The sequence below is a fragment of the Micromys minutus genome, assembly GCF_963924665.1.
Source record: "Micromys minutus genome assembly, chromosome: 20".
Classification (NCBI taxonomy): Eukaryota; Metazoa; Chordata; class Mammalia; order Rodentia; family Muridae; genus Micromys; species Micromys minutus.
In genome coordinates, this window is record NC_137955.1 from 51,035,201 (window position 1) to 51,054,676 (window position 19,476).

Here is a 19,476-nt window from a genome sequence, read left to right on the forward strand (position 1 = left end):
AAACACTTCATCTCAGGATAACAATGCCAAAAAAAATTTAAATATCCATCCAAAAATATATACATCCAGAAATATATTTAATTTACATACACACATACAGATTATAAGCACACACAAATACACCTGCATGAGCAATATATGTAATGTATGTATGTGTACACACACACATCAAAAAAGTAAAAACACTCTGCAGGACTATAGGGAAACCCAAGAGTGCAGCTTACTGCCTGCTACATGGTTAAGATATCTGGGCATTGAACCCTAACTCCCTCTGAATCCACAAAGGCCAGTAGTGCAAAAGGCACATATAATTACGACAACTTAATACAGAGAGGTGAGGTTCTTAAGCAGACATTTAAGCACAGTGCCTGGAATCTAACAGAAGGCTCTACAGGGAGTTTTCAGCACAGGCTCAAATCTTTACATCTGGGAGGGGCTTGAGTGAGCACAGAGGAAATACTTGTTTGTTGTTTACACTATTAATGATCTCCTGACTCTAAGTCTATCTTCCTATGATTACAGTGTGTGCTTCCCAAACAGAGCCAACCTAAGGCATGCTTGCTTTAGTGTAGTTTCAAAGAAATTACAAAATGAACTTAGAATGTATCCATCTCTCCATATATGTCAGCATGCCTATCCAGTGGTCTATCACTTAAAATGTGCACAGAGTCTGGGGGACCTGGGGGATCACAGTGTTGGCTAAGAAAACAAACAGATGACTCATCTAGTTCGCATTTATCTGAACAGTAGCCTGAGATAGGAGGCCCACACTAAAGCTCTGGCAGTTGGGCAGGTTCTAAGCCACTAGAAGAAAGCCAAGCTTCTGCTTGAGCTGGCAGAGAGCAAACATCAGCAGACAAGTAATTAAACTGGCCTATCTGTACCAACTGCCGCCTCTTCTTTGTAACTTGGATGGAAAGCAAAGGGGTACAGGAAACTTGGAGAGAGGGGGAGGGCAAGGAGAGAAGGAGGGGAGAGGAAGGAGAGAAGGAGGCAGAGGGGAGGAGAAACTATCACGAAGGAGCAGTGACTTTATGGGATAGTCACAGAAACTTGTGGAGTGAGTCCAGTGTGGACATAGGTCTGGGAACCAAACTGATGAGTGCTCACTTACGGGTGAACTTTGGCATTTACCTGTGACCTTGGGTGTTCCAGGTAACTTAGGCATTCTCGGGTGGACTTGGGCAGATATATTGGGTGTTTACAGTCAGACATGCAGGTTTAGAAATTTTCCAGTACACTTGAGCAGGTATATCCTTATCCAAATGGTATAGCCCTATTCCCTTTAGAAAGAAAGATGAAGGGAGGTATGAATCTGGGTTCTCTTTTGCATAGCACTTCCCATGAAACCTTAAGCTAAACACCTGGTCCGTCCAGGAGCTCCCCCATGGACAATCCTGAAACAGGCTAAGAGGAGAGATTCTCCCTCTTAGTCACACAGAAGTGCTAACTTCCTTGCTTGTGGCCCTGACACCTACCCCCATTCTGCCCCTGCTGTCTCTGCAAGAAGAATTGCTAGTCTTCTTTTAGACAGAGTAGCTTGACTAAGGAGATATGTTGTTCCTATCCCAGAAGCTCAGAAATGTTCTTCTCCATGTTTTCAGTGAATCATCCAGTAACTTCAAACTCTGTTGCCTTGAGGTTCCATATCCCTAGACTAAACTCATTTTGCTGCGAGTACTGCATTAGGCTGGGATGCTGTGGGTCTCTTCCCTGGGATAATGCGGCTCTGTTATCCAAGGAGACTAGACAGTAAATCCTGTGCACTTGTGGCCCTGTCCTGGGAGATGCAGTGCAGATCGTGAGGCACCTTATGGAGTATGACAGTGACTGTGAAGAGTGTTCTATCCCATGTTCAGTGACCTTCTGTATCCTCCTCTGTTGTCCTACATGCCAGGAACACACAAAGGCCTGCTGGCATGACAAGTATGCATGCCTTGTGTAGAGGGAAAACAAGGCAGTAATGAGAAACACACACACACATATACACTCACACATGCACACATGCATGCATACACACTCACACATACACTCATACACACATGCATGCATGCATACACACATACACAAATACACACTCACACACAGATATACTCATGCACACACACATACACATGCACATGCATGAATACATATTCACATGCACGAGCACGTGCACACGCACACTCTTAGCAAAGGAATTTGAGATTTTCCTGTGGAACTCAAACATCTTAGAGGTGTTGCTGTTTCCCTCCAGACCATGATAATCCTCCAAATATAGAAACAAAAACTGAGGTTTTAGGGGATCTGTTTGCAAGGGCATCTAATGATTTCTGTTCAAATCTTCGAATACTCTCAGTGTTTTCTGTTCAAATACTCTCAAAGCTTTGTTAATTTTTAAGGAGTTTAAGTTGGAATGACTTGCCAATCTCAGACACACAGACATCCAATCCAGGCCTAGCCACACATTCTGCTTATTTTTCTCCTAATGAAAAGTGTGACGAGCGAATAATTAAACTGAGAAGCCAGCATAAATTAGAGCGCATGGCCACAGAACGGACCGCTTTTGAAGACTGCTTTAGAGCATGCTCTTCGGAAAAGGCTGTCCTCAAACACCGCAATGATCTGGCCCAGCCTGCAATTGCTTCATCGAATGGAATGCGCGATGTGTCACGGCATAACAAATTATTTGTGTTGGATTTATTTCAACGAATTCCCTGTCTTCTCCCAGTTTCAAGTGAGTAAGCCCCGGGTTTTTAAACATTGTGAAAACAACCAGATCTAAGAGACATTATATCCACAACAAAGAGAGACCGGTCACCAGCACAGTTACGTTGTCTTTTGAACAACAAGTCAATGCAGACAGAAGTAAATGACAGTTAATTACAAATTACATTCTGGTTGGGGCTGAGCAGGCCTCTTGCCTTGAATAATGATCAGGCCCTCAGGCACTCACCTGCCTGTGAGGGACCTTGTGAGGCACAGTCTGGGGTATGGGACAAGTTTCAAAACAAGCAGCTAAACACAAAAGCTTATTGGATTACAAAGATTTAGTAAAAGCATTCAGATCTCTCTGGTCACCATCGGGAGGGGCCAGGTTCTGGGATGAGGAAACACACACACACACACACACACACACACACGACTTTGAATGTGAGATTTAATTTTTGTGTGAGGAAACGGGTCCTTGTTTGCTAGGGTTGACAGACTTCTCTGGTGCTAAGAAGGTGCTCCAAGGCAGAAGAGTGGACTCTGTGTGCACTGTAACCAGCCAATTGGCCACTAAAATTCTCAGATCACCTTAAACACACACACACACAAACAAAAACAATGATGTTTCCTGGTTGTATATAATATTATTGTCACAACAGGGTTTTCATCACCATCAGCTGACATTTTGATTTATTAATAATGTTTTTACATTTATCTAGCTGAAATAGTCAATGAAGTTATTATGTTTTAAGTGAAATTCCAAGTCAATCTATTTGCAAAAATAAGACATTGTCGAAAGTAATTAATGTCATTGTTGCTGCATTGAAAAGACCTTGGTTTTTGTAATTCACCACGGCAATTTCTATTCATTTAGGTGAGCTAAGTGCTTATTGTTAAAGACAAAGGACCCAACACTCTGACATTGAGCTCATTGGCTGAATTAGAAACCGCAACAATCCAAGGCCACACTGTGCAATGAAGCCCAGCAATGGGATGGTGTGCTTCGTGATTACTGCTCAACAAACACTATTCTCCTGGCTTCCCTTTTAGACCTGATTGGAGTGTTCAAACAAAGATGGTCAGAAAACACTCTTTAATAATGAGACCCATTAGTAAACTGAGACAATCTCTGCTTGACTCTCTCTGTTCTCCCCAACCCCGTGTGTATAGTGGTGTGTGTGTGTGCATGTGTGTGTGTTTTCTCTATATAGCCAAACTGAGTGTTGTGGCTGAGGTAGTCAGAGTTGGTAGAATTGCAGGAAATTCACTGGAAGCCTAAGGTATAGGATGAGTACCAGGCTATCCCACAGTATAAGGCCTGACTTCTAACAACAGAATACCAACTGTCCAGTGTGGGAAGCAATCTGAAGAACCAACCACTAGCATCGTATAAAGCTTCCCCACAGCAAACAAAATTGTCAACAGAATGAAGGACATGCTACAAAATAGAAAAAAAATTATCAGCTACACATGACAGTTTCTGTGTATAGTTTTCCCGAGCAGTTCCTGAAATGACCTCTAATCCTGTTTACCCCAACATTTTACATGAGAAAAAAAATTGTCAACTCTACATTTGCAGGAGACTAATATCTATAAAGAACTCAAAAAGCTAAACACCTAAACTTCAAATTACACAATTAATTAGCTAGTTCTTAGAGGAAGAGGCATGAATGGCCAATAAGCATTTGAAGAAGATTTCAACATATTTAGCCATTAGAGAAGAGCAATTACAAGTACTTTGAGATTCCATTGTACCTCAATCAGAATGGTTGTCATCAAGAAAACAAAAGACAGCACATGTTGACCATAAAAGAGGAATCCTCAACATGACTGGTGGCATCGACATTTACTGGGAATAGATTTTAATGTACATTTAAACTCAGGAGAGGTATCAGGGAAGGAAAAGACACACCAAAGCATGAGTGTAGGCTTCATAAGAGGTTACAGATCTCTTATGTCTAAGTTCTTTTGTTAGTGTGACAAGTATTTTAAGGGAGAAAGAGCTCATTCTGGCTCACAGTTGAAAAGTGAAGTCCACAGTGGTACACCATTTCTTGTAGCATACAGGTCGTCCTGCTGGCCTGCCCTTAGAGACCTAGCAATTGCTGAGGTCATGACCAGTTGCTACCAGGTGTGACAGGTGTGTGCTGTGGATAAAACAGACCCATCTGAACACTTCAGCTATCTCCAATATCCCCTCTATCTATTCTCTGCACCCACATTTCTCTCTCTGCCCCCATGACTCTGCTCCCATCTACTTGGCTGTCTACTACCTGTCCAAGTCTCTGCCTCCATCCCTTTCCCAGGTTTTCCCTCCTCTCCCCTCCTCTAATGAACCTCTTTTCACCAGGTCTGTTGCATGTGTAATTTCTCAGAGACCCCGTCACTGCATTACATTTCATAACAATCTGGTGGTGGGAGCTTGAGGCAGGTGGTCAGAGTGCATTCAGTCAGGAAGCAGACAAGTAAGGTCAGTTTCTCCTTTCATAAATAGTACCAGCAGAAGTGGGCAGGTCTTCCTACCTCAGTTAACCTAATCAGGATAATCCTTCCCAAGGCCTGTCAAGAAGCCTATCTTCTGGATGTTCTAGATCCCATCAACTCGACAAGTGAGATGAATTAACTAATGTAACTTGTTGAGATGTCTACATAACACTATGTAAGTGATGTAGGCTTCTGGGGTTACATATCAAAGGGTTATTAAGGGCCCTAAATGAGAGTTCTTGATGTGCCCTGGATAGGATTACAGAGATAAGGAAAGACTCTAGGTCATAAGGTCATAGGGGAACTTAAACCCAGGCTCCAGGTTTACCTGGAGGACAGAGTAATGGCAGTTGAGGCTCGTGAGTACAGGCCTCATAGCATTCTGATTTTACATTCTTACTTGAAATCTCTCTCTAAAGAATGTAAATGTGGCCTTGGCTTTCTTTTCTGTTGTGATAGACTGACCCCAAGAAGGCAACTTAAGGAAAAGAAAGGATTTATTTATTTCCCAATTTCAACACATTGACCATCACTGTGAAGTGGATGACCCAGGAGCCTAAAGAGCCGCTCACACTCCATCCACAGTCAGGAACATGAGTTAATGCATGTGTGCTAATATTCAGCCAGCTCTCCCCTCTTCATCCAGTCTAATGTCCACTCCAGGAAATGCAGATGCCTACATCCAGGGCACACTTTACACCCCAGTAACCCATCCAGTAAAACCACACAGACACAGACACACACACAGACACACACACTTGCCCACAGCCAGCCTAACCCAGGTCTCACTAAGACTCCATCCCCAAGGTGCTTCTAGATTGTACTAAGTGAACAACCAAAACATCCCTCATATAATAGTATGTGTCATATGACCCACCTGCATACCAGACTGGATGTACATCAACAGATGGATGGATATGGTATAGATATATACAATGGAGTTTTATGCAGCCATAAAGAAGAATGAAATCCTAATGTGTGCAGGCAAGTGGATGGATCATCATGTTAGAAGAAATAACCTGACTCAGGAAGGCAAACACTGCCTGTTTTCTCTCATAGCAGTCTCTCAAAGATACAAATAGGATATGAACTAGAAGGGAGCCCTGAGAGGGGAGGAAGATCTTCAAGGAGAAGTAGAAGAATAGCAGGCGAGGTAACAGGGGAAAGAAAGAAAAAACTGATTCCCGTGTTTCTTTCACAACAGGATGGAAGCTTAGCACAGGTTTCTGACAAGCAAATGGGAGCTGTGGAGAATGGAGGGGTCAGGGAGTGGGGAACATGTCACTGGGGAGGTGAATAAGAGAAAGACATATGTATGAAAGGCTCAGGATGAGACCCTTGGTTTTGTATATTAACTAAAACAAATGATATAAAGCCACACATATAACCCCAAAGTCCTGGATAACTGACGAAAGTGTCAGCTCAAGTCACAGGTCAGTCCATACTAAAACAAACTCAAAAGGTACAAGCTAAATCACAAAAACCCAAATAAGTAAATAGAGGAACAGAGGAGGAGGAGAAGAAAGAAGAAAAAGAAGGGGAAGAGGAAGAAGGAAGAGGAAGAAGAAAGAAGAAGAAAATGGAAGAGGAGGAAGAAGAAAAGAAGGAGGAGGAAGAGGAGGAGAAGAAGAGGAAGAACATGAAGAAGAAGAAGAAGAAGAAGAAGAAGAAGAAGAAGAAGAAGAAGAAGAAGAAGAAGAAGAAGAAGAAGAAGAAGAAGAAGAAGAAGAAGAAAGTTTGGTTTTTATACCACAAAACTTGAAAGCAAGGTTTTTGTTGGTTTGTTTGTTTGTTTTTAAGAAAATGTTTTTCTTCATTAAAATTAGCAGCTATGGTTCTGAAAAAAAAAAAAAAAACAAAAACAAAAACAAAAACTCAGCAGTTAAGAACACTTGCTACCTTTGCAGAGGACTGGGTTTCAACCCTGAAAACTTGTACATAACAAAAGGTAATTTTAAAAGGGGAGCAGCTCTTATGCTTCTTACCCAAAGGATTAAAATCAATTAGGATTAGAAATCTTATCCTAGGTTTCTTCTCCTCCCCAGGAAAAGATCAGGATCCCTTAGATTCTACAGGGGAGGGGGTGCCTGCTTTACCATGGTAAGGCGAGACTGACTGCTAGGACAGTGACACTAAGATCCACCTGTCATCAGTATCAGTGTGGTGAGGCATCTACTTGTCTTGCCTGCCTGGCAATCCTAGGAGCTACATCCAAGAGGCCAGGATACTTAACCCAGCCCTGTCCCCATGAACTACATGTGGCCTCTGTCAAATGTGGGCAGCATGCAGAATGACAGTAAATCTATACAGCAGTGGCACAATCTGCCATCAGACAGGCGCACAGGCCAAGCTGACATCACTGAACTGCATCATGAGGAGGGTGGAAGACAAGGCCTAATGATGGCCTCACTGAGCACTATCAGAGGGGGTCAGGAGCAATGTGGCCTGGGATCTTTTAGTGCAGGAGTTCCTGCAAAGGGCTGAGCCTTGGGTGACCTGACTCTCAGGACAAGGGTGTGGAGAGCAGCTGCAGCCAGACTTATCCTAATCCCTGTGTTCCCTTCCATCCAGATGCTGAGGTGAGAGTGTGGGTGTTGGCCAGTGTTGAGGACTTCTTTCTACACCCTTAATGGACAGACTGAGATACTCTGGCTGAACGCGCTGGTGGGAACCACGCAGCGTTTTATCTTGTCATGGTAAAAATGCCTGAGTAAATGGGATAAAAAGGAAATGACATTTCAGGGTGTTCTTTCAAAGGGCTGGGGATCCAGGCGCCCCATGCAGCTGTTTTCCTCTTCTTAGTGGCCTGTGCTTTCTCTAGTGATCGTCGGTATCCCAACAGAGTGAATCATGCTTATGTTAAACTAAGTTAAGTGAATCACGCTGAAGCTAAGAACTCACTTTCGACTCTTCCTATACTGCGCATTTTTATTTCTGCTTTCTTTTGTTAGGTGAAGACAAGCTTTTCTCGGGTTTAAAATAAGAGGGGAAGAAGCCGGTTGAATAGTAATATGTTTCTTTCATGTATATGCAAGAAAAAGATCTTTTCACACCTTGATGAAATTAGCATAAATTTAAATACTAATGAACTGCCGGGGACTGGTTAGGAATACCAAGGAAGGCGTTCATTCTCAGCTGGGGTCCCTGGGAAGCAGGGCGGACTCAGGAGGCACCTGGAGGCTCACGGTGTGACCAGATGCAGAAGTCTTTACCCAAGACGCTCACTGAAAGCCCTGGCGGAAAGGTAGTGAGAAGGTCACATGGTCTCAGGGAAAAGTTTTCTCAGAGGGAAAAGTTGAACCTGAGTGAAAGCCAGCTTCGGTCTGGGATACACCGGGCGGCTCGGCGGCTCCTTCTTGAGTTAGATCCCTTTATCTGGCGCGTGGTGGAACAATAAGAATTTTGTCCCCACCATGTTGCTTTGCTGAGTATCTGATTGATTAAGGGCTGGGCCATGCATGTGTCCTCGCTTGGATGCCTTGTGGCAGCAGGGTAGTTGGCTCAGGTTCTGTGGCGCCTTCTTTAAAGGCACCAGCCGGTCATTGTGGGCGGTGTAATCTGGGGAGGCTTTTACAGAAGTGTTCCCGGCACTCGCTCCATGTGATCAGACTGTAGGTGCGCACAGGGTCCTTTACAGCACCTACAAAAGCAAACTGTTGTTCCTCGTCTAGTGTGCGGTCTTGTGCCTTCTGCAGTGCTTTCAACATGACTCACGGTCATACTGCACGTCATCGGCTCAGCAGGACATTGCTTTATGTTAGTTTCTACTTTTTTTTAGAAAGAGTCTTGTAGCTTAGATCCGGCTGCTCATAGACTGGCAGCCCTGCTGCCTTAGCCTCCCCAGTACTAGGATTACAGACACGCATCACCATATACCTGGCTTAGTCTGGAAGTTTAACCCAATGTTTCAACATCTGAGTGTTGAATACAGGCAGAGCCTGGAGAACCCTTGCCATCTCTACTTGTGAGGCAGAGCAGGAAGGCCACCATTATGAAGGCTTCTAGAGAGGACCTTCTTGCTGCTCTTCTATTGATTACTTTCATTTGACAACTTCATTTGTGCATATACTTTTATTTTTGTATATATGTATTTGTCTATGGATATATGATTAATTTCATCTCATGCTTTTATTCTCTATTCTGTCATTACTCCCATCGCCCATTCCTACTGTGCCTTCCCCAGAGTCATGACTCTCGTGTTTATTTTGTGGGTGACCATTGGGATGGAACTCCCCACGGAGCTTGGTAGCATCATTAGTGGGGTCACAACTGAAACAAATACTTTCTTCTCCTCCTGTATCAGCAGCAATAGTTCACCACTGATGGTTACAGTTCTCAGAGCCACTCTTCATTCTACACTTGACAGTTGGCAGGCACATCTTTGTGACAATCTGGTGTCGGCACCTGCTGTGAATTCAGAGGTATAATGGCTATGCTTTCCTCAAAAGATTGCATTTCTTGACAATTCTCTCTCAGGTTAGGCTACTATATTCTTCTCATCTTCTCTTTGGAGCCTAAGAGGGAATGGTATGAACATCTTGTTAAAGGTTGAAGCCTCAGTCCCCACAACTAGGGGGTTTGATAATGCAATAAAGCCATTAGACATGAACCAAGAATCTCACTGGGCCTTTCCTTCTAATGAACAAGAAACACAGGCAGTCATAGGATACCTGGAGGCAGATCCTTCTGAGACAATGGGAAGATCTGGTTTGAACAGGTTCCACCTGCATCTCTCTTGAAGCTTGAAGACAATCTTGGCTATTGGCATTCCAGAGTCTTCCCTAAACTAACAGTATTGTAAGAGGTGTTCTGACCCTATCTTGAATCTAGAAAGTATTCTTATCACTTGTTTCTTAGGGAAGGGGATTGAGGTTACCTGTTTTGTTTTGTTTTTAAAGAGGGGTATCCGTCTTCTTTGTTTTCTCTGTGAGAAATTCTGACATCCGTCTTTGCTCACTCATTCTCAGAGTTGAATGATTTCCTGACTCTGGAAAAAACAATGAGGACACAGACCATCATAATCAGGTATTCTGGTCACCAATGAAAAGTAAGATCAAGCTGTTCTGAGCTCTTATTTATGTAGAGGTGGAGCTGATGATAACCTCCAAATGGGCTGAGCCTCCACCTTGAGATCCTAGCTTCAAGTGCAACCCCCTAGATGGCCACAGAGGCCACAGGTACACACCAGCTCACCGACATTGACACAAGCCTATCCACCACTTTCCAAAGAAAAAATTGTGTCCAGACTTATATCTGACATCTCCTCCCTGTGCCCTGTACCCTAGAGCCCAGTAGGTGATCTCAAACTCAGGCTGAGAATGCATTTCTTTTACGGAAGACATCTGTTAGCACCTACCTTCCCTGTTAGCAAAGTCACAAGGTAGCAGCAACTGCATGTGATGCTGATGACAAGATCAGGAAAATAGGGTTGATTCTTCAGGTCAACATTTTACTGTACAGAACACTCTGGTTGGTCAGCCATCAAATCATTAGTAAAGAGGTAACGGAATCTCACCAAACACAGTGAGTGCTCATTGAAGTTTTGCCATTCTTACTGTAGATTGGGAGCCTGTGGGGTGAAGAGATGAACATCACCACGGCTATCAGGGACTGAAGTACAGTTCTGTACTTGGTAAATTCTCAGTGCTCAATGTTTTTTTCCCCAAGGGAAGGTGCACACTTTATATTCTCAAGTGTATTAGTCTCTCCAAGGATAGGACCAGGTATGATCTAAGAAAGACTCATAATCTCCTACTTTATAGAGAAGAAAGATGGTCCTGGGGAAATTAGAATTAAAATGTATAAGCAGATAAAGTTTGGCTTGGAAGAGGCAGGGAAGGTATCTCTCCTAAGCTAGGGATATGATGCCCAGGTTTGGTAGAAGGGCTTTTCAACCTGTCCCAAGATCCTTATAAAATCAGGGGCTTAGATTTTCCATTAAGGGTGCCACTACATGATAGAAGGCCAAAGGAGTAGCAGAATCAGCTAAGAAGGTCCCTGAAGACCTTAAGAATTTATATTACAGGTTCTGTGGGGAGGACGGCTAACAGTCAAAGAAGGACATGTCCATGGGGCCTGTCTTTCCTTTGACACATGATGGTCCTGGAGAATGGACTTCACAGGGGTGGAGCACATGCCTGTCTATATGCAGGGGAGTGGGGGAGGAGAAAGACTCAGGCCATCAGTGGTTAGTTGGCAGTAGGTCCAACAGTCTCCCCACAGTTGGTTTGATGAGGATGCTGGGAAGAAGCTGAGAAGCTGAGGCTGAGTCTCCTGTTTATGACCCACGAGGCCTGGTTGGAACATTGATGCTATACACACACTGTGCAGAGTTCACAGTGGGTAAACCATGAAGCTAATCATAGTGAGAAATCAGTAGACGACAAATGGAGATTCAAGCTCAGAGAATAAATAATATCTTCTCAGCTGAACTAAGTTAAACAGACCATCCCAAGGTCAATACAGGGGCCCACACCCCATGTCCCCCTCACCTGAACTAGCTTAATAGAGATTGTGCATTAGCTGTATTTGCTAGAGAACCAGCAAACTGGTAGGGTAGATGCATGCTACAAAGAGAGCCTTTTAGAATGTTTTACACTATTTGGGCCCAGCAATGGATACTGCCACTTTTTAGACCATGATGCCAGGAGCCTTAGAGGTTCTGCCATAAGTATGAACACTTGGTAGATTCCTGGAATGTCAAAGAAACTTGGTTCTAGTATCAGTGAAGGAACAGCAGCAGCAGCAGCAGCCTAGTAGATGAACTCACCAGAAGGGAGAGAAAGCAAGCAGGTCAAAGTAAAAGTTTTTTTTTTCTCAGGTCTAATCTTTGTACAAAGATGTTGTCCATTCCTGGGGGTGGGGATCTCTAGCTCCCTCATGTAATTTTTCCTTCCAGGAAACACTCTTGCTGACCTACCCAAAGCTGTGTGTCTTAGATGATCCTAGATCTAGTCACATGGACAGGATTAGCTGCCACAGGGAATCTGGAGTGAGGGGCTGGAGGGGTTGGAAGCCCTTGAGCAAAACAAGCTGTACTTGAGTACCACATAACTCTGGCAGAATAGGGGCAATAGAGGCCACAGGACTGCAAGAGGAGACAAATGGAGGCACCCTTCCCAGATGCTATCTCAGAACCCTGTGCCTCAAGCAGGACTGAGTGTGATGTGACCTCCATGTAGGGCTACTTCTATACCTCAGCCCTGTGCAAACCAAGTCAGCTATAGCCGATGAGGTGAACTTACAGGGCAAGGGTCTTCCTAGGACAGTATTATCAGGGACAGGTTCTCCTGGGCCACTCAGGCAGTTATACTCACGCTGCGGCTCTTTGGGGGCGGGGGGGGGGGTGTGGCTGATTCATCATTCAAAAAGTAGTTCTTCACAGGGGCACATTTAGCTGATAAAATCAGCGACAAGGATAGTAAATTGCCTGGGAGAGCTCAAACAGATCTGAGATAAAGGCGCCAGCAATGAAGTCAAGATGTGTCTGCGGCTTTTGCCCAACACCCCACCATCTGCTGCTGATCTGAGGCTGGCCACTTAGCTTCCAGGGCCCCTGACAATCTTTTGTCACCTCTGCTGCCCCATATCAAACTTTCCGGAAACAAAACCCTAGGAAGCAGATAATCAATAATGAGATCAGGGTGCCATCCTGGGAGAGGCTGCTCCCTGCTTTGTGTGTGGAAGGTTGTTTGGCCCAGGCTGTTTGTCAGGGAGCGATGGGGAAGCACACAGCATGATTGAGTGCTCAGAGATAAGGCCCAGAGGAGGAGGGGAGGTGGGAAAGAAAAGAGAGAGGTGAGCAGAGTCCTAGAGAGGAGGGGGAAGGAGAGGCCCTAGCCAGCAAGGCAAAGCTCCTGGGTAAATGACCCACTTGGCCCTCCCTCTAACTCTCCTGTGACCCTGCATTTCTTAGGTGTCCTTAGTTGTTGATCTTAGGACCCTGTTCCACTTCCGGGGCACAGGGACACACGTGCTTTACTACACAACCTAGGCTTGCAGAGATGTCTTCTGAGACCAGGGGGTGAGAGTGGTATCCACACAAGTCCTTAGTGAACTGCCCCTGGCCCTTCTTCACCACTTCGAGCAGGTGCACCAGCTTGGCCATACAGATCCCAGGTTTTCCCGTGGAAAGGACACTTCCACACTACTCACTTGGGACCTCCTCCAAGTGTTTGTTGTGGACCACAGTGCCAGCTTCAATCTTCAGCCCTCATCACGATGGGGGCACCAGGTGACTCACCTCCGTGGTCTAGGAATGAGGTGCTAGAGCAGTGTGGTGCAGATACTCCACTCTCCCATCTGAGGCACACATTTCTCTATAGAGCAAGCCCCTCTGGCTGGGTGTTGGCACACAGCAGACTGCACAAAGACAACCACTACCTCCTAGAACACCAGGGCTGACTCTAACCCTGTGTCTTTGAACCAGCCAGTGAAATCTGACACACTAGGTTGTTTGAAATAACTCAGCAAAGTGAGTTCAGGGCATAAAATGAGAGGATGTGTGTGCCTCTCCTTCCTCCCAGACAAGTCTGGAGAAAACGTAAATAATGCAGCCCTGTTGCCAACTGAACCTTAGAGTAGGAAAGTTTATTTCCTCCAACTCAGGAATTCACATGAACCCCAGGGAAGACTAAGCTTTGCTCCCTATAGCCCACTGTATGGGGTTCTCTCAACCAAATTTGTTACCAGTGAGTACAGCCAAATGCATTGGCTGTGGACATCCCCTCCCAGAGTGACAGGTTGAAGATCCCTTTCAGGGAGACAGATTTTATTTTTGAAGTATCTAAGTAACTTTATTCTTGAGGAATTTACTTCTAAATAAGGGCAGTGTCAAATGCTGCCATTTCAATAGTCTGAGCAGAGTTTCTGGAACCTTCTCTGGTTAACCTCATGTCTCTGCACTTTACAGTGTGTCCTCGGCTCTTGTGAAGGTGAAGCAGAAGTCCTTCTGCTCTGATGAAGAGAGGTTAAAGAAATGTGGCTGGGTGGGTCACTTGGAGCCTTGAGAAGTAGACACAAAGGCTGGGGTGGGGGTGATGAGGTAAGTCAGTGACCATCTGTCATACATTCATGGGTCTACTGGCTCATCCCCAAGCCTCCCACCCTCAGCCCACCTCTGATTTTTTTTTTCTTTTTAGGGCAGCTTGGAGTTACTTCTGAGTTTTAACGTTTTCTTTGGGAGGGGTGAGATCCTCCTCAAAGCTGCAGGCTTCACCCTCCAAGCATTGTAATGACAAAGTCCATAGACTCGAAGGAGCTAATGAGACCGTCACCCAAAAAATACTAATCTGGATTAAAACTAAGAGTGCTGCCCGTCGATAAGAAACTGAACCAGTAAGGTGCTGGGAAGACGGGTTGGGAGAGGTGGGGGTGGATGTTGAGGCTGAGAGGAACCTGAGAAACTAGGTGCTCAGGGGGAAGCTTCTTAGATGCGGGGTGGTTTACATGGGAGGAAAGATACCATTTTCACTTTAAAAAAATGAGGAGCACGGTACAAATCAACTAGTATTAGTGAAAGTTTAACATCACTTTGAAAGGAAGCGACTGACCCACTGTGAACGCGCCCAGTACAGCGTGTAGACGGCTGATTAACTGTGTCCCCCTCAGGCAAGTACCTCTCTCTTAAGCGTGGGCCCCCAGAACATTTTGTTTTATTACCTTGTGAGATAAGAGGGGGGAGGCACCTCCTACCTGGGGAATTCATATAGTCAGCTTTGTGTGTCCCGGTCTGTTCTCAATTTCATGCAGGGTGCATAATTATAACAGTGTTTAAATTGAGCCCAGAAGAAAGCTGGGTTCAAGTGCAAATTAATTTCAGATTACCACAACAAAGGCAGTCATATCTCAACAAGCTTGCCAGCAAAACACTCGCTGAAGTCCCCAGGCCCCTCCCTTCCCCGACTTACAACAAAGACCTTTCAACTCAAATTAAGCTGATGTTCTCAAACAGTCCCACTGCCCACCTTTCTGGGGTTTTATCACGGAGACCTCGGATCAGGCAAACCCGGGGAAGAGACTCGGAGGTGCGCAGGGATGGAGGGAGGTGCTGGCCCAGTGGTCACAGCTCCATCAAAACAAATTAAACACTAAGTAGCCTGGCCATGTCTTCCTGTGTCAAGGAGTGGGTCTGCTAGTGTCAAGGAGGGTATCTTGGAGCTTTCTTCAGCAGGGGAGTAGATCCATCGGGGAGGCCTGGCTTCTCCACTTTCTCTTGCAAAGCTCTGTGCAGACTCCCGGCCTGGGCCTCGGGGGAGCTGGTGGGAGGAAGGGCCTGCGCCAAGGCCAAGCCTCATTACCTCCTCATTACCTCTGGAAGCGAGGGAGAGGGTTTGCATCTGGGGAGCCCAGGCAACGATGTCACTGTGGCTGTCTGCTTACTGCACAGCCGAGCGTGGCGCGGTGCCGCCGTGGGACCCGGGTCTGCTTCCCTTTCCTCCGCGCGATGATCCACTCATTAAGGTTTTTAAGGCAAATTACCGCCGCTTATCATCGTGTCAGCGAGTGCAGCGAGTGAGCCCACTCCAGTGGCGCTGCTGATGGGAGAAACAAACGGGAAAGGCATTTCCAAGTTGGTGCCATAATTCGGTATTGATTGACTTTCCCGGGTTATATTGGGTTCTGCCCTGCGGACAAATGCATCTGATGCAAACCGAATGCCGCCCATGAGAGTGGGCAGTGGCCTCCAGCCTGCAAGCCTGGCCTGACCTGCGACCCTCGCCCATCCCCCACCCCGAGATCCCACATGGGAGTTCACTGCTGGGTCATCTGAGGAAGGTGTACCTGAGGGCTCACTTGCCCCATTGCGACTTGGCTCCTGTTTTCTTTGAGACTCTGCGTATCTTCTTGCTGAAATATTTTCTTTGAGGTGTTGTGGCATTTGTAAGGCTAACCTTGCCTCCTGTCAAGTGACAGAGACAAGGCAGTGGTTTCGAGTGGTGAGTCTGATAATAGGCGGGACTCAGTCACAAAAAACAGAGTCTAAAATAGCGAACCGGTGCCACAAAGCATTTTATGACCTATTATTTTGTTGCCTATGTGAATTACGTTAATTTAAAAAGTCAATATATTTTTTTAAAAGTAGCAATTAGCAACCATGCAGGGGTGGGCGGGACAGAGGCATGTTGGAAATCAGGATGTCCAATTCCAGCACTCCTCCAGTCCCTCCTCCACTCTCTCCCCATTTACTCCTCACAATCAGTTGCACTTCCTTCTCCATATCCTCCCCTCTGCTGTCCTTTCCTTGGACCCTCCTCTAGTCTCTTCCACACTCCTTCTTTGTCCCCTCATCCCTCCTCACCTTCTTCACCTGCCCCCTCTTCCTCTCCTCTTTCTCTTCTCTCTCCTCTCTCTTCCTATCCTCTCTCTTTCTCTCCCTCTTCTCTTTCTCTTCTCTCTTATTCTTTCCTCTCTCTCTTCCTCTCCGTTCTCTTTTTCTCTCTTTTCTCTCCCTTCCTCTCTTCCTCTCCGTTCTCTTTTTCTCTCTTTTCTCTCCCTTCCTCTCCTCTCTCCCTTCCTCTCCTCTCTCCCTTCCTCTCCTCTCTTTCCCACTCTCCCTCCTCCCACTCTTTCTCCTCTCTCTTCCTCCTCTCTTTCTCTCTCTCCGTCCCCCTCACTCCCAGCCTACCCTCTCCTCCTCTGCCTCCTCCAGAAATATTTTAGTGACATTTTTATGTTAGTTATCTTGCTTATTTTATTTTAATAGACTGAGAGTCTTGATGTATAATTCACACAGGCCCCTAAATGGCTATCGTCTTGTCTGTCTCTGGAGTGCAAAGATAATGTACATACACCATGAAGTTCCACTAGGTTTGATGACTCTAGATAACCTCTGTCCTAAGTCATACCTGATGTCACATGCCACCAACTCTTGAACACTATAACTTCAAGCATCAACCCATTGCCTTGCTATGTTTGGGTTCCTTGGGCTGAGCTCTTTGCTCCACAGTTTTCCTGGTACACAGGTGCACCCCACAATGTCACCGAATGACTCTTCCTCAGATGCCTGGATCTCCCTTTGCTGTACTATGGCTCATTCTGGAAAGGCTACTCTTTGTGTGGGGGCTAGAAGGGAGCCTGTGTCTCTCATAGTGGGTGATGGTGAAGGTCCTGAACCATGAAAGTCAGTAGCATAGACTTTAAAACCTGAGAGTCTAGTTTGACACCTTTTTGGTACAGCCCAGCCTCGAGTTGTTCCAAACCTCAGTTCCCTTCCCTGGCAGCACCCTCCTCCTTCCATGTGCTTCTTCGTGTGGAGTCAATACAAAGAAGATTCAGGATATATTTCATGCCATCTCCTGCTCACCTGTCCCCTACAGAAGCATTGGCAAGATCAGATAGAGAGCTGGTGGGAAGGAATGTATTACCACACAAGAGTGTCTGTAGAGACAGACACCCATGTCTCAAGTGTGGGTGCCTCACCTCAGCACCAAGATTTGCCTTTATGAAGGTCTTCCTTGCTGGAAAAGAACAAGATTTCCACCCATGGCACCTTTTACTTCCACCCCAAGTGGTAGCCACAATGGTGATGCTTCAGAGTTCCCAGTAGGTCTTTGAACTTACTTGGTTGCATGTTGAGCCTCAGGTACTGAGAAGCAGATCTGCTCAAGAGGGATGGGGTAGACTATCCACACTGGCGTCACAAGACTACCACAGCATATTGATAGAACTAACCTCCCTGCAGTTTTTGGAATTTTAGGGAAGCCATGTTTCTCTGTGAGTGGATTCATACCACAGAGTATGTAGTCCAAGTAGGTAAAAAACGAACCATGTACAAGTGAGCATCACAGCCTCTGGGTTGAGATGCCTTCTCTTGTCCCTCTTCCCTCTCAATAGTGCCTGCTGAGGACAAGAAAATTCTGAGATGCCCTAAAACTTAAGAGAAACCCTGACCTCAGAGTCACCAGGCACACAGCTCTGCCAGTCACAAAACACAGAGCTTCCCACCAGGAAGGCACACAGATTCTACATTATGGTTATTAATCAGGATCAATCAAGGTGAAAGTCTATAGTTGGGCTTCATGTGTCTTATCTACCCATTTTTATTAGATTTTCTGTAAGATCTATGGCTGTGTCTTATAGTCACTTTGATTAATTGTTCACATAATTTAAAGATTAATGGTAGTTGCCCGCTAGATGTGCACGTGGTGACGTCCTGGCAGCTTGCTTGCATGCCTTTGAGAGCATTCTTTTTGTTTATTGGACATGCTTATGCGAGGTCTTTAGAAGTCCATGTTTGAGTACACACCTCTTAATATGCTGTCACAGTCGGCTTGTCAGAAGAGAGTGAAAGTTCTATGTGAGGCCCACGGAAGCTGCTCTGAAGCCAGCAATTCTCTGGAGTTTGTCTCAGATGAAAACCAGAAAGGGCCTGGAGCTACCACCTGTGAGTTGTGGAAGGGATCAAGCACCTGACAGCGTGTGATTTATTAATATTTATGTTTAGAAATATTTACATAAAATTGAAAGAAATTCCAGGCAAGTCCCATCAGGACAAGGAATCATTATGAAGGACAATATAAATCTCAGAAGTGCGAAGCAACTTCATCACAGAGAAAAAGAGCTAGGATGGCCAGTGACCGCAGTTTCTACCAGAGTCACACAGATTCTGTCTCGAGCATGCAAGTGAGGGGTAGGGAGGGCATTCATATTTTACCTTACAGCAAGAAAATGATTTCCAAGTTTTAGGGGCCTAGAAGATGAACAATCTGGCCCCAGAGATGTGTCTTTTCCTCCAAGATTTGATATAAAACTCTTGTTGTGATCTTGGTACCTGTGTTCTAAGTGCTGGTCTATTATTCAGCTATCCTGGGCCTTCAGACATATTGGGGCTGTGGCTGGTAGGAGCCCCTGCCCCCTGCTCCCAGGATGCTCTTTGGTTGCTGCAGTGGTAGAGGGTTGAGTCTGCCACAGGAAGGTGGAGGGCAGCTCTTCTCTTCCCACACACCTTGGTGGAAGACTGTGTGGGTCCGCCCCTGAGGGGACAGAGCATATCACCGGAAGCTGAGTGACACTGCAGTGGTACCAGAAAACCCAGAGACAGCAAACATACCTGCCTGTCCTGAGCAGGAGACTTTAGGTCCTTCACATCCCAGATAAACAAGAGCACAGCTAACTCCAGCAAGGCCTCTTAGACAGCCCCCTGCAATATCTGTAGGTATGCCTTCTCCCCAGGGCACTGGCGCAGCAGGGTTATTCTACGGTGGGTATTTGGGGCCCTGAGGACTGTCTATCTCTGACCAGAGTGGTGACATCTGAGTCTCTACACCTTTCCCTCTGTCTGTATTCTTCTCTCTTGTCTTT